The sequence below is a fragment of the Hyperolius riggenbachi genome, chromosome 8 (genome assembly GCF_040937935.1).
Source record: "Hyperolius riggenbachi isolate aHypRig1 chromosome 8, aHypRig1.pri, whole genome shotgun sequence".
Lineage (NCBI taxonomy): Eukaryota > Metazoa > Chordata > Amphibia > Anura > Hyperoliidae > Hyperolius > Hyperolius riggenbachi.
This window is the reverse complement of record NC_090653.1, coordinates 38,056,568-38,071,376: the sequence shown is the minus strand read 5'-3', so window position 1 is coordinate 38,071,376 and position 14,809 is coordinate 38,056,568. Positions and strand designations below refer to the sequence as shown.

Here is a 14,809-nt window from a genome sequence, read left to right as displayed (position 1 = left end):
ATGGCCGCCGCCATTACACTTCTCCCTCCCTCCTAATATAATGCCCCCCAGTGTCCCCTTCCTCCCCGCAGAGTAAAATGGGCAGCGGAGCGGGCAGTAAGTCTTACCACTGCCTCTCTGCTGAGTACCGGGATCTCCTCTGATCTTCCTGCTTCCTGTGACGTCACAGGAAGCAGGAAGATCAGAGGAGATCCCGGTACTCAGCGGAGAGGCAGTGATAAGACTTACTGCCCGCTCCGACCGCTGCCCATTTTCCTCTGCGGGGGGGAAGGGGACACTGGGGGGCATTATATTAGGAGGGAGGGAGAAGTGTAATGGCGGCGGCCATCCATGCCGCATACCGGGCTGGTGCCTCGATCGTTTTTTTCCCCCCCTCACTCCCCAGCGGCCGGGACCAGGGGGGGGCAGCGCGGGACAGCGGGACGGCCGCCGAAATCGGGGCGGTTGGGGCCCCTGATACACATAACGATTTTCCCACCGATATACGGCAGATTTGTTCACTGTGATCGAATCTGCTGTGAAATCATTGCGCAAATGCTGACCGATTGATCGATTTCTGTCCTAAATCGCTCGTTCCCGTCGATCCGTCCATGCGGAAGATTTTGCTCGATCACCGGCGGGTCGGGAGTGCGTCGATAGCTGCGTTCGAATGTCCGACGACCGACGCCTGCGACAATACATTACCTGATCCGGCCGGCGCATATCCCCGCTGTCACCAGTGCTCCTTCTCCGCTGGGCTCCGGCAGGCTTCACTTCTTCCTATCCCAGCAGGAAGTTTAAACAGTAAAGCGCCCTCTACCGTTTAAACTTCCCCGGACAGGAAGTGAAGCTGGAGCCCTGGAGCCGAGCGCAGAGAAGTAGACAGCGGAGACCAGGGGACTGACACAGCAGCGGCAGCTTCACAGATGGTGAATCGGTTTCATAGTGAAATCGATTTACAATCTGTTTGCAGTAAAGGCAGCCATACGATCCCTCTCTGATCAAATTCGATCAGAGAGGGATCTATCTGTTGGTCGATCTGATGGCAAGTCGACCAGTATATGGCCACCTTTAGGAGTCAGTTAACAACACTTTTGACCTCTGCTCCAGGTGTGCTATGACCAGGGCCAGTTCTAGATTCTTTGCCGTCTGAAGCAATACATGTGTGTGTGCAAAATTAATTTATAAGGTATTTAGTCAGTGTTTGCCGTTTGTAAAATCTTTCCTCATCCCGATTTACATTCTGAAATCTATCACAGGTGGCAACATCTTTAGTCCTGTGAGGTGATCTCTGCGGATGTGCATTTACTGAGAGTCCTATGCACAGAGGGTGATATTGCCTGGGCATTTGGAAACAACTGCTATTTCCCACAATGCAAGGTTACACAGTAAACTGTCAGGACCATGGTCCTGACATCATATTGTGGGAGGGGTTTTACCCCAATTTCAGCCACACAGATGTCTCTGATGATGTATTTGAGAAAAGGTAAAGACTTCTCACGGTAAAGGGGGTATCAACTACTGATTGGGATGAAGTTCAATCCTGGGTTAAAGTTTTTCTTTTAAAGGAATGCTGTAGGAGGGTCGGGGGAAAATGAGTTGAACTTACCCGGGGCTTCTAATGGTCCCCCGCAGACATCCTGTGCCCGCGCAGCCACTCACCAATGCCCGGCCCCGCCTCCGGTTCACTTCTGGAATTTCAGACTTTAAAGTCAGAAAACCACTGCGCCTGCGTTGCCGTGTCCTCGCTCACGCTGATGTCACCAGAAGTGTATTGCGCAGTCCCAGTATGGTCTGTGCCTGCGCTGTACGCTCCTGGTGACATCAGCGGGAGCGAGGACACGGCAACGCAGGCGCAGTGGTTTTCAGGCTTTAAAGTCTGAAATTCCAGAAGTGAACCGGAGGCGGGGCCGGAGCATCGGTGAGCGGCTGCGCGGACACAGGATGTCTGTGGGGGACCATTAGAAGCCCCGGGTAAGTTCAACTCATTTTCCCCCGACCCCTACAGTATTCCTTTAAGTTTAGAGGATATCTTCTACGATGTTAATCGCAATAGATGTAGCCACAAAGTGGTTGCCTTTTTTACGACTAAAATTAACATCCAATAGTTATGCATCACAATGTTTTAATTTTAAAATAATGATGATGTAACTAATGATATAACTACCAGCAGATCGGTTGACAATCCTCTGTATGTGCTCCAGACTCGTGCGGTGATTGCATTCGTATTGCTGTGCCAGTTCTGTGTTCTCCTTCCAGAACTCATGGTTGGGACTGTCTCTCATCCAATCATAGAGCGGCTGGGCCTGACGCAGGCTGCTGTCGTATCTCCCGACCTGTGTGCCGTCCATGATTCCCACAATGGAGTACCACTGCTCATTAAGTCGCTTCTGGTGTAATAATGTGAAATAATACTGAAAGCTGTGGCTGCCTGGGAGAGCAGAGAGAAAATAAATATGGAGGAAAAATCGAGATCAATGCAGTTCCATCTAGATAACATAGTTTGCAATACTTATTACAGCTCGATTAGACAAATAACATTCTGCCACTTATAGATAAAGGTTCTAGACAGGGCCGGTTCTAGTAACAATGGGGCCCCAGGGCAAAATGAACCCGCAGCCCCCCTGACAGACACCACCCTTCCCTGACAATAAAGCAGCATTAGGGGCGCTTTGTTGCAGCCATATTTTCCTATAGGGCCCCTGAGCCAGCTTCGCCCCCTCCCCACTTAGCTGTGCTCCCCAGGGCCCCTGCAGAGTAGCAACTTGCTTGTCCCAGGCGGGCAAGCTCCTCTGTGGTGAGGTGGGACGCTACTCTTTCAAAGATGAGGCAGGGTAGCACAGTTAGGTTAGTGGGGTGATACCTTGTGGGGCCCCTATAGGAACCTTGCCTCTATAGTAGCGCCGGCCCTGGTTCTAGAACCAGGGCCGGTTCTAGGTTCTAGAACCTCTATCACTGTGTTATTGCTATCTGATTTCTCGGGAGATTTCTTGTTTTTTTCTGACATCAATAAAAGGAACAAGAAGTGAGGGAAGTATCCTCAGTAGTGATGCGCATGAATTCGGCATAGATGTAATTTTGCATCGTAATTGAAAAGTACAATGCAAAATTGTAATGCAAAATTTTGGGAGAAATTGTAATTCATTTAGGCTGTAATTGTAATCATTTGTCATTTTGCATACATTTTTGCATAATTTTGTGCCGACTCTAGCGGTGAATATCAAAGCCCCTATACATGCTGGTGTCACCAAAATTGCTACATATGTTAACCACTTAAGCCCACAGGGTTGACATTTTTTTTGCATCTGAGCAACTTTCACCTTCCATTCATTTGCCAATAACTTTATCACTAATCATCACAATGAATTGATCTACATCTTTTTTTTCCGCCACCAATTAGGCTTTCTTTAGGTGATACATTTTGCTGAGAATTCATTTATTCTAAATCCATTTTAACAGGAATATTAAGAAAGAAATGGAAAAAAATCATTATTTCTCAGCTTTCGGCCATTATAGTTTGAAATTAATATATGCTACCATAATTAAAACCTGTGTAATTTATTTGCCCATTTGTCCCGCTTATTACACCATTTAAATTATGTAACTATCCCAATTTATGGTGCCGATATTTTATTTGGAAATAAAGGTGCATGTTTTCAATTTGCGTCCATCACTATTTACAAGCCCATAATTAAAAAAATTATATTGATATACTCAGTTGCAATGCATATTTAAAAAGTTCAGACCCTTAGGTAACTATTTATGGTTTGTTTGATTTTTTTATTACTGTAATTTTTTTTTTTTTTTTATCAAAAATTTTATTTGGGTATTTTTTGATGTGGGGGGTAAACAGCTAATTTTAAATGTTAAAAAAGTATTTATTTAATAAAAAGTGGATGTGGGTGTAGTTTTACTATTTGGCCACAAGATGGCCACAGTCAAAAAGTCCTGGGAGCAATCGATCTCGCTCCCAGGAAGAAGAATGAAGACTGGGAACTTTTTGAACTCAGAAAAACCGCAGGCTGTTCTGCGGGGGGCTTCGATCAGTGAAAGGGATCTATAATCCCTTTCATTGATCGCTGGGCTAACGGCCGGCAGCGGGAGAGCGCACGAGAGCCCCCGCAGGAGTGCGCGCGGCCCGCAGAAGTGTGTGCGCTGCCCAACTGGACGTGTATGTTCGTCCAGTTGGGCTTAAGTGGTTAAGGAGAATAGTGAGTACAAGTTAAAGAGAATCTGTATTGTTAAAATCGCACAAAAGTAAACATACCAGTGCGTTAGAGGACATCTCCTATTACCCTCTGTCACAATTTCACCGCTCCCCGCCACATTAAAAGTAGTCAAAAACAGTTTTAAAAAGTTTGTTTATAAACAAACAAAATAGCCACCAAAACAGGAAGTAGGTTGATGTACAGTATGTCCACACATAGAAAATACATCCATACACAAGCAGGCTCTATACAGCTTTCCTTTTGAATCTCAAGAGATCATTTGTGTGTTTACCTTCTGTCCCCCTGCAGCTCTCATGCACTGAATAGTGACAGGCTTCCTGCAGACAGCTCTGCCTGTGCCTGTGTTTGTAATTCCTCAGTATGTGTCAGCCAGTTCCTTTCACAGCCAAAGCATGTGGCGGGGAGCTGCAAAATTGTGACAGAGGGTAATAGGAGATGTCCCCTAACGCACTGGTATGTATACTTTTGTGTGATTTTAACAATACAGATTCTCTTTAACCACTTCCGGATTCCGGGTGGTTTGGCTGATCTGTGCTGCGGGGGCTCTTCAGCCCGCAGCACAGATCAGAAATCAGGCAGGGCGATCAGACTTCCCCCCTTTTTTCCCCACTAGAGGGATGTCCTGCTGGGGGGGTCTGATCGCCGCCGCGCTGCTGTGTCTAGTGGGGGGGCTCCTCAAAGCCCCCCTCCGCAGCGCTAGTCCTCCCTCTGCCTCCTTCCTTCCCTCTCCCTTCCCCTCTGAGCCGCACAGGACGGATATCCGTCCTGCGCCGGATAGGATAGGCTTCAGCCTATCAGATGCCGGCGATCCCCGGCCAATCAGAGGCCGTGGACCGCCGATCTCCTCTACGGCGCTGCTGCGCAGCAGCGCCGTATGTATGTAAACAGTGGGGAAGATCTTCCCCGCGTGTTTACATTTACCCTGCGAGCCGCAGATCGGAGGCTCGCAGGGTGTTCATGGAGACACCCTTCGTGAACTGACATGGAACGGCCGCTCGTAGTTTCCATGGAAACGGCCGCTCGTAGTTTCCATGGTGACAATAGCATGTATGGGGGCTTTGCTATTTACTGCTAAAGTCGACACAAAATTATACAAAAATAATGCAAAAATTTACACAGAATTATAAATAATTATACAAAATCAATTGAATTTACAAATCGTAATTACGTATAGGTTTAATTGCGAAAATGTATACTAAATTTAGCGTAATCGTAATGAGCTGATTTTGATCACCACTAATCCTCAGTGAGATTAATGATTGCAATAAAAACCCTATAATAAAACCCAACCTAACACTAGAGAACAAATTTACATTTATTCTTACTGTTGATATTTTCCCTCCCTCTTGTCCTTTGACACGCACAAAAAAAACCCGTAAATGAATAAAACTGTCCTCAGAGACAGCAATAAAAGCCTAGCCTCCTTTTTTTCTGTTTAAAGAGGAACTCCAGTGAAAATAATTTAATAAAAAAAAGTGCTTCATTTTTACAATAATTATGTATAAATGATTTAGTCAGTGTTTGCCCATTGTAAAATCTTTCCTCTCCCTGATTCACATTCTGACATGTATTACATGGTGACATTGTTACTGTGGGCAAGTTATGTAGCTGTTTCTAGCTGCTCTGGCTGTTACAGACGCGTACGTTAAAAAGGGGAGCTGGGAAAAAAGGGCGCGGGGTTTTAAACGATAAGCATGGATAACGTTTAAAAATGTATTGTACTGTATTTCGTTTAAAATTAATGTTTTATAAAGTTATAAATCATTAAATAATGTGCATTAAATCGGCAATTGTAAAAACGTTAATCTTTCGTTTAAACAGTGAAACGTATAATAACGTTTAAAAAAAAATTACTAAGTAACCCTCCCTGTACCTACCCCTAACCCCTAGACCCCCCTGTTGATGCCTAAACCTAAGACCCCCCCTGTTGGTGCCTAAGTAACCCTCCCTGTACCTACCCCTAACCCCTAGACCCCCCTGTTAGTGCCTAAACCTAAGACCCCCCTGTTGGTGCCTAAACCTAAGACCCCCCTGTTGGTGCCTAAACCTAAGACCCCCCTGTTGGTGCCTAAACCTAAGACCCCCCTGTTGGTGCCTAAACCTAAGACCCCCCTGTTGGTGCCTAAACCTAAGACCCCCCTGTTGGTGCCTAAACCTAAGACACTCCTTAGTGCTCACTGTATTGTGTGTAGAATAATGTTTTAAAAACAGTAAGGGATAAAATATATTACAATTTACATTACGTACTGATCGCTTTGTTTCGTGAATAATAATGTTTTACAAACAGTAAGGGATAACATTTAAAATAATGTTTTATTGAAATAAGAAACGTAAATCATCACAAGCAGTTATAAAACATGAAAAATCTTCGGGCGCCGTTGGAAAACGTTATTATTCTCGGGCGCCCTTTTTTCCTGTTTGGCGCCCAGTAAATGATAATTATTATAGGAGTGAATGGCGGCGCCCGAATTTGTCCACTAGCCTCCTGCGCCCTTTTTTACTGTTACCGTTACAGACAGCTTTAAACAGCCATTTCCTGTCTGTGAACATTGTTAAATTGTGGCAGTTTGCCCAGAGTACCGCGGTATTCAGAGCCTCTTGTGGGAGGGGTTTCAGCACAAAATTAGTCACACAGCGCCCCCTGATGGTCTGTTTGTGAAAATCATTCTATTTCTCATGTAAAAGGGGGTATCAGCTACTGATTGGGATAAAGTTCAATTCTTGGTTGGAGTTTCTCTTTAAAGAGAACCAGTAATGAGTAAAATTATTTAAAATAAACACATGAGGTAACTTCAAATGAACATTACATAGTTACCTTGCCATCAGTTCCTCTCAGAAGCTCACCATTTTCTGCTGATAATAATCCCTTCCAGTTCTGACAATATTTTGTCAGAACTGAAATATATCAGTTGCTGTCAGTTATATATTGGTTGCTGTCAGTTACAGCTGAGTGGAGAACTGATGTGTCCATGTTTCCCTTTGGCTCAAGTGGGCGATATTACAGTTTAACTGTGTGCTGACCAGGAAGCTGTTATGGGGTAATGGCCATTTTCAAAATGGAGGACGGAGAATTCCTTTAATCACAGTGGACAAACAGGACGCGGGAGAGGAGAAAGAGATTGAAGAGTACACTACACAGGAGGTAAGTATGACTTGTGTATGGTTATTTTGACTTTTAATTTTCAGTACAGGTTTTCTTTAAGCACATGAGTAACAGTGGGCTGGGCTCCAACTGCCTGGAAGGGGAGTTAACCAGATAGTAGGCATGACTACTGACATCATTTTTTTATTTTATTACAGCTGTTGCTCTATTTGGCTGTCTCTACCAATTATTTAACCACTTGAGGACCCACCCTTAAGGACCAGCGCTGTTATTTGTGATCTGTGCTGGGTGGGCTCTACAGCCCCCAGCACAGATCAGGGTGCATCCAGAGCGATCAGATCGCCCCCCTTTTTCCCCCACTATGGGGATGATGTGCTGGGGGGTCTGATCGCTCCTGCCTGCCGGTGTTGCGGGGGGGGGGGGCACCTCAAAGCCCCCCTCCGCGGCGAAATCCCCCCCTCCCTCTCCTACCTGGCCCCCCTGGTGTTCCGGGCTGCACAGGACGCTATCCGTCCTGTGCAGCCAGTGACAGGACGTCCCCTGTCACATGGCGGCGATCCCCGGCCGCTAATTGGCCGGGGATCGCCGATCTGCCTTACGGCGCTGCTGCGCAGCAGCGCCGTACAATGTAAACAAAGCGGATTATTTCCGCTTGTGTTTACATTTAGCCTGCGAGCCGCCATCGGCGGCCCGCAGGCTATTCACGGAGCCCCCCGCCGTCAATTGACAGGAAGCAGCCGCTCGCGCGAGCGGCTGCTTCCTGATTAATCAGCCTGCAGCTGGCGACGCAATACTGCGTCGCTGGTCCTGCAGCTGCCACTTTGCCGACGCGCGGTATGAGTGCGCGGTCGTCAAGTGGTTAAATGCCCTTTCTGGCTCATTCTCTCTTATCCCCTGATGATGTCGCAACGCCGAAACCGGTAGGGAAGAGAGACTGGGCATTTCCTCTGACACTACTGCGATTGGATTATGTTTGAGTGCAGCTGTACGCTTAAGACGATTCTATACTGCTAGGTCATTGTTATAGCGACCCGCCACGTAAGTGGTGTCAATTGTTTCAATAATTGAGTGACTGGCTGCAGCATGGACACTCCCAATCTGATAAGACTGTGTTATAAAGGGGCGGGTATAGAGGGGCTGAATGATTGTGCGCTCGGAATCAGGGTACACATTTTGGAATCACGTGTGGTACTAGCCCTAGCTGTTTGTATAGGTGAACTAAATTACCTGCTTGTTTCTCAACAATAAAAAATGTAAAGTTTCCTTGTCATTTTAGCTCCATAAGCTACCAGTCATCTGGAAAGCCTGGCTGCAATGTTTATTGCCTTTGAAACCGCCCCCTGTTACCTGGACAGCATCACAGCAATAATCACATGACTAACAGTGGGCTGTGTCAAGAACCGGCCCGCGGCAAGCCTGCGTATACAGTTCCCGACTGCGGGTTTGACCAGATCGAGAGGGGAAGCAGCCTTAGTAAAGCTAAAACAAGGCTGGGGCCGTCAGAACACTTCTCACTGCCACCACTAGCTGTCGCTGGACACGTCCACTCGGCTGTCGAGTGCTCAGCGCGCAATCCGCGTTTTCGTATTCGGGTCAGCTTTGGGCTTTAGGCCGCATACGGGAACGCCACGTACATACACACACAGTACAGTAACACGGCACAATCAGGCACTGACTTGTAATGCAAGTTACACTGTCGTGCAGCAAAACCACTAACAGTCATTCCGAACGATACTGTTAGCCACTCTGCTGTCGAGCTACTCACACTGGCGTTTTCGTACGTTGGGTCAGCTGCGCGCTTTAGGCCAACGTATGACAAACGCCCCACACACAATGCAATCACAATCACAATCTTATACTGTAGGGTTGCTCAAACATACAATCAGGCATGGACTTATACACAATTACACTTCAGTCTCTTCCAGGCTATGAGTGTTAGTTTAGTACAGCAGAAGTCAAACTTATTAAATAACGATTTAATATTCCAGGGGAAAAAAAAGTGGAACAATGCAGAAAATAATATATACAAAAGATTCACAAAAACAAAGTAAAAATTACAAAATAAAAAGTGCAAGGATAAAAGTTACAAAGATACACACACGACAAATTGCAAAAGTAACATGGAAATAAACGTACCAGCGTATCGATCTGGGCGTTGTTTGCGGGAGAACGCACTTTCTGGTCAGGAACCAGATTAGTCTTACCGGTGTGCTATCTCCAAAGACTAGGAGTTGTGACTCTCCTAGCTGCTGTTTTATAGCCCGATTTGAGGCCTCGGGCAATAGAGGTTCCGTCCCACAATCTAATGCAATTTCCCCAAAGTGTGACATCACCATCTGCTGAGCCCCCTGATTGTTCACTTTGTCATCCCCCTTCTGTGATATGCGAACTTCCCAGGTTTTTCCTGTACACTTTTGATCTTTACAGAGATTTCCCATCCCCAGGTGACAACTTGAGCAAGGCTTTCAACATTGCAGCAGGATGTCATATGCAAATGCCTGGCTCAGGCTGGTGTGAGCTGCGTCAAAGCATACTGCGGCCAGTCCAGGTGACAATTGCTCCCAAGCACAATATACCTCTGAGACAGTATTCAGACAACAGGATCCAACCACCTGTATAGGCTTTAAAGCAACTGTCTGATTAAGGGTTTCCTAATTAGAAGCAGACAATCTATCTTCTATATATATAATAGAGTAAGTGCCTCAACCAGGGGCGTAACTAGAAAACACTGGGCCCCCCTGCGAATATTTGGATGGGGCCCCCCCCATAGGTGCCAAATAATCGTAATGGGGCAGCGTTTCACTGTAAATTAATTGTAAAGTGGGCAGCATTTTACCAGACAATCGTAATGTGGGCCAGAAAATCGTAATGTGGGCAGAGTTCACCAGAAAATCGTAATGTGGGCCTTTAGAAAATCATAATGTGGGCACCAGTCACCAGAAAATAGTAACGTGAGCAGCAGTCACCAGAAAATTGTAACGTGGGCAGCATTCACCAGACAATCGTAATGTGGGCAGCGTTCACCAGAATATCGTAATGTGGGACAGAAAATCGTAATGTGGGCAGAGTTCACCAGAAAATTGTAACATGGACAGCATTCACCAGACAATCGTAACTTGGGCAGTGTTCACCAGAAAATCGTAATGTGGGCCAGAAAATCGTAATGTGGGCAGCGTTCACCAGAAAATCGTAACGTGGACAGCATTCACCAGACAATCGTAACGTGGGCAGTGTTCACCAGAAAATCGTAATGTGGGCCAGAAAATCGCAATGTGGGCAGCAGTCACCAGAAAATCGCCATGTGGGCAGCAGTCACCAGAAAATTGCAATGTGGGTATCAGTCACCAGAAAATCCTAATGTGGGCAGCAGTCACCAGAATATCGTAATGTGGGCAGCAGTCACCAGAAAATCCTAATGTGGGCAGCAGTCAGTCACCAGAATGTCGTAATGTGGGCAGCAGACACCAGAAAATCCTAATGTGGGCAGCAGTCACCAGAAAATCCTTATGTGGGCAGCAGTCACCAGAAAATCGCAATGTGGGCAGCAGTCACCAGAAAATCGCAATGTGGGCAGCAGTCACCAGAAAATCCTAATGTGGGCAGCATACACCAGAAAATCGCAATGTGGGCAGCAAACACCTGAAAATCGCAATGTGGGCAGCAGACACCTGAAAATCGTAATGTGGGCAGCAGACACCTAAAAATCGTAATGTGGGCAGCAGACACCTGAAAATCGTAATGAGGGCAGCAGACACCTGAAAATCGCAATGTGGGCAGCAGTGACCAGAAAATCGCAATGTGGGCAGCAGTGACCAGAAAATCGTAATGTGGGCAGCAGACACCTGAAAATCGCAATGTGGGCAGCAGACACCTGAAAATCGTAATGTGGGCAGCAGACACCAGAAAATCGCAATGTGGGCAGCAGACACCAGAAAATCATAATGTGGGCAGCAGACACCTGAAAATCGTAGTGTGGGCAGCAGACACCTGAAAATCGTAATGTGGGCAGCAGACACCTGAAAATCGTAATGTGGGCAGCAGACACTTGAAAATCGTAATGTGGGCAGCAGACACCAGAAAATCATAATGTGGGCAGCAGACACCAGAAAATCGCAATGTGGGCAGCAGTGACCAGAAAATCACAATGTAGGCAGCAGACACCAGAAAATCATAATGTGGGCAGCAGACACCTGAAAATCGTAATGTGGGCAGCAGACACTTGAAAATCGTAATGTGGGCAGCAGACACCAGAAAATCATAATGTGGGCAGCAGACACCAGAAAATCGTAATGTGGGCAGCAGTGACCAGAAAATCGTAATGTGGGCAGCAGACACCAGAAAATCATAATGTGGGCAGCAGACACCTGAAAATCACAATGTGGGCAGCAGTGACCAGAAAATCACAATGTAGGCAGCAGACACCTGAAAACAAAATGCACCTGTGAAAAAAAAAACAATTCACTTACCTGACAGAAGTCTTCTCCTCTCCCGGCATCTGGCTCGCAGCTCCCCGAGTCCTCCTGCAGCACATCTCCCGCGCTGACAGGCAGAGTGCAGGGCTACGGCAAGATGGCTGCCGAAGCCCTGTACTAGAGACACAAATAGTCTCCAGTGTAGGGCTTCTTCGGCGGCCATCTTGCCGTAGCCCTGCTCTGCCTGCCGGAGACTATGCAGGCTACTGGAGCGGGGCTGCGGGGAATGAACTGGCGCAGCATCTATTAGACGCTGCGGCCAGTTGAGCACCTTGCTGGGGGGTCCAGAGCAGCGCTCCCCCCACGCACAGTGAGCGGGCCCCAGAGCAGCCCCGGGCGGCAGGGCCCCCCTGCGGCTGAGAGAGTCGCATCCCCGGTAGGTACGCCGGTGGTGACAGCCTTTCCTCCTCCGGGCCCCTGACTTGCTAGGGGCCCCCCTGCAACTGCAGGGGCTGCAGGGTCTATTCCTACGCCCCTGGCCTCAACCTTGGAGCAAGAAGAAGAAGTACTTTGCATGAGAAAATGTATGCGTGCTCAATCACCAAGTTTTAGGCTTCTTTTCCACGGACTGTTGAGCTGTGTGCTCAGCAAGCAGTTACCAGGCAGCAGCAAGCAGTTACCAGGCAGCAGCAAGCAGTTACCAGGCAGCAGCAAGCAGTTACCAGGCAGCAGTGAGCAGATACCAGGCAGCAACAAGCAGTTTCCAGGCAGCAGCAAGCTGTTACCAGGCAGTAGTGAGCAGTTGTAAGAGTTTGAGAGGCATGTTACTGCCTATCAACTGTCCGTGGAAAAGAGGCCTACCCTAGCAAGTCTGGCTTTGCAAATCTGGCCTAATTGGCTATTCATGAGGCAATGCTCATGCAAATATGCATTTGCTTTTGCATGCCAAACTATGCAGGGTCAAAAAACCAATACTGCAAAGCGGTCGCCCTGCTACATGCCAGTGATGAGCGAAAATGCAAAAATTTGTTTCGATAAATTTTTACCGAATTTTCGCCTAATTTCGTTTTGACAGGCAAATTTTCCATCTAATTTTTTCACGTTAATTTTCGCCTAAGGCCAGTCATTTTCGCATTACTTGCGTATGATTGCGGACATTTTCCACATAAGGGCATTAGCGCCCGCATTCAGAGAAGTTTCTTGCGCATTATTGCGGGCATTTTTCCGTATAAACGTCCGCATAGATTGAATTTCCATGCGGATTATTGTGGACATTTTTCCGCATAAGGGCATAAGCATCTGCATACAATGAATTTTCGATGCTGGTCGAAAACGCAAATATTTCTGAAGATTTTCGTGAAAATTCGTCAAAAAACGAAAACGGGATTTTCGAGGCGAAAATTCGCAAGCAACACTGCTACATGCTACATTAGCACTATCCAGGAGCGCCACGGGGAGGATTCCCAATGCCCCCCTTTTATACAACCGGGGGGACCACAGGGTCCCAGGCTCTCTCACTGCCTGGAAACCAGAGCGACACCCCGGAGGGGGAGGCGCAGGCGACCCCCCCCAAGCGTGGCCAGCGTCGGGGAGAGCCGTCCACACCCACCTCCCAATATTAAAAACAGGCACTTACCTTAACGTCCACTGCGTTCTGCTACATGCGCATTAACTTGGGGGCACCACATGAGAAAGGAGTGAAGCATGGGTCACCCCGAGCTTTAGAGCTCAGGGCTGGCTCACATACAGCACTCCAGAGGGTGGGGGGGGGGGGACAGGTGCAGACAACTCACTCCAGGGCTCACACCACCGGAGCAAGCCATCCACCACCTGCATCCAAAGGATACAAACTGCAAAAAATGCTTTCCATGAGAAAATTAATGCGCATGTAGCAGAACGCAATGGACGTTAAGGTAAGTGCCTGTTTTTAATATTGGGAGGTGGGTGCAGACGGCTCTCCCTGGCGCTGGCCACGCTTGGGGGGGGGTCGCCTGCGGCACCTAGCCTCCCCCTCTGGGGTGCCGCTGTGGTTCCCGCGGTCCCTCCGGTTGTATAAAAAGGGGGCATTGGGAATCCTCCCTGTGGCGCTCCTGGATAGTGCTAATGTAGCATGTAGCAGTGTTGCTTGCGAATTTTCGCCTAAGTCATTTTCACATCGAAAATCCTGTTTTCGTTTTTTGGCGAATTTTCACGAAAATCTTCAGAAATATTTGTGTTTTCGACCAGCATCGAAAATTCATTGTATGCGGATGCTTATGCCCATTGTATACGGGAAAATGTCCACAATAATCCGCATGGAAATATAGACTATGAATGTATTTTGTAGGTACTGATCTTTTGCAGGAACGGATCTTTTGCAGATAATGATCTTTTGAATGTGTACAGCAACTTTGTGTGCAGCATCTTGCAAATATTTCTATCTAATGGGGAAGGAAGCTCAATAGAATAGACTGTGTAGGTGTGGCTCTGATACTACATGGAAGGGGGTAAAATTGGTCTGTGATCTTTCATTTTTCCAAAGACTTTTATCTGATGTGTGTACCCACCTTTATTCTTCTTGCTTCAAGGTTGAGGCACGTACTCTATTAGATAGATAGAAGATGCGGCGTATGCTACGACGCGGGACGGCTAGTGATAGTTAATTCACATGTATATACAGAACTCCAGGAAGCTAGCTGCCAATACCTTCAAAGCCAGACTGGCTGACATGCATAATATACAGCAGATAGAAAGATGGGAATATACTCTTGTATTATCCCATCATCATAACTAGCTGCTATATCATGACAGGCTGGGCTCCAACTGCCTGGAATAAGTAGGGGAAGGGGAGTTAACAAAAAGCCTAGGCATGACCACTGATAATTTGCTCTAACAGGTAATTTTTTATTTTATATTTGCTAAAATTAAAAAAAAACTTTCAGGAAACAAACATTTTTTGTGGTTGAACTGGGGTTTTAGGGTGACAACAGGAGAAGTGAGACCATAAAAGACATGGGAAGATAGACAATGGCCCATAACAAATAAATCATGATTAAAGAGAACCTGAGATGGATGGTATGGGGCTACCTCCAGCCCCCTCGCCGTCC

The 14,809-nt window shown here is 47.0% G+C and overlaps 1 pseudogene; it reads right to left on the bottom strand.

Moving 5' to 3' along the window:
- The window catches only part of LOC137528739 (major histocompatibility complex class I-related gene protein-like), a 97,564-nt pseudogene that overhangs the window by 31,406 nt on the left and 51,349 nt on the right, over positions 1 to 14,809 (bottom strand).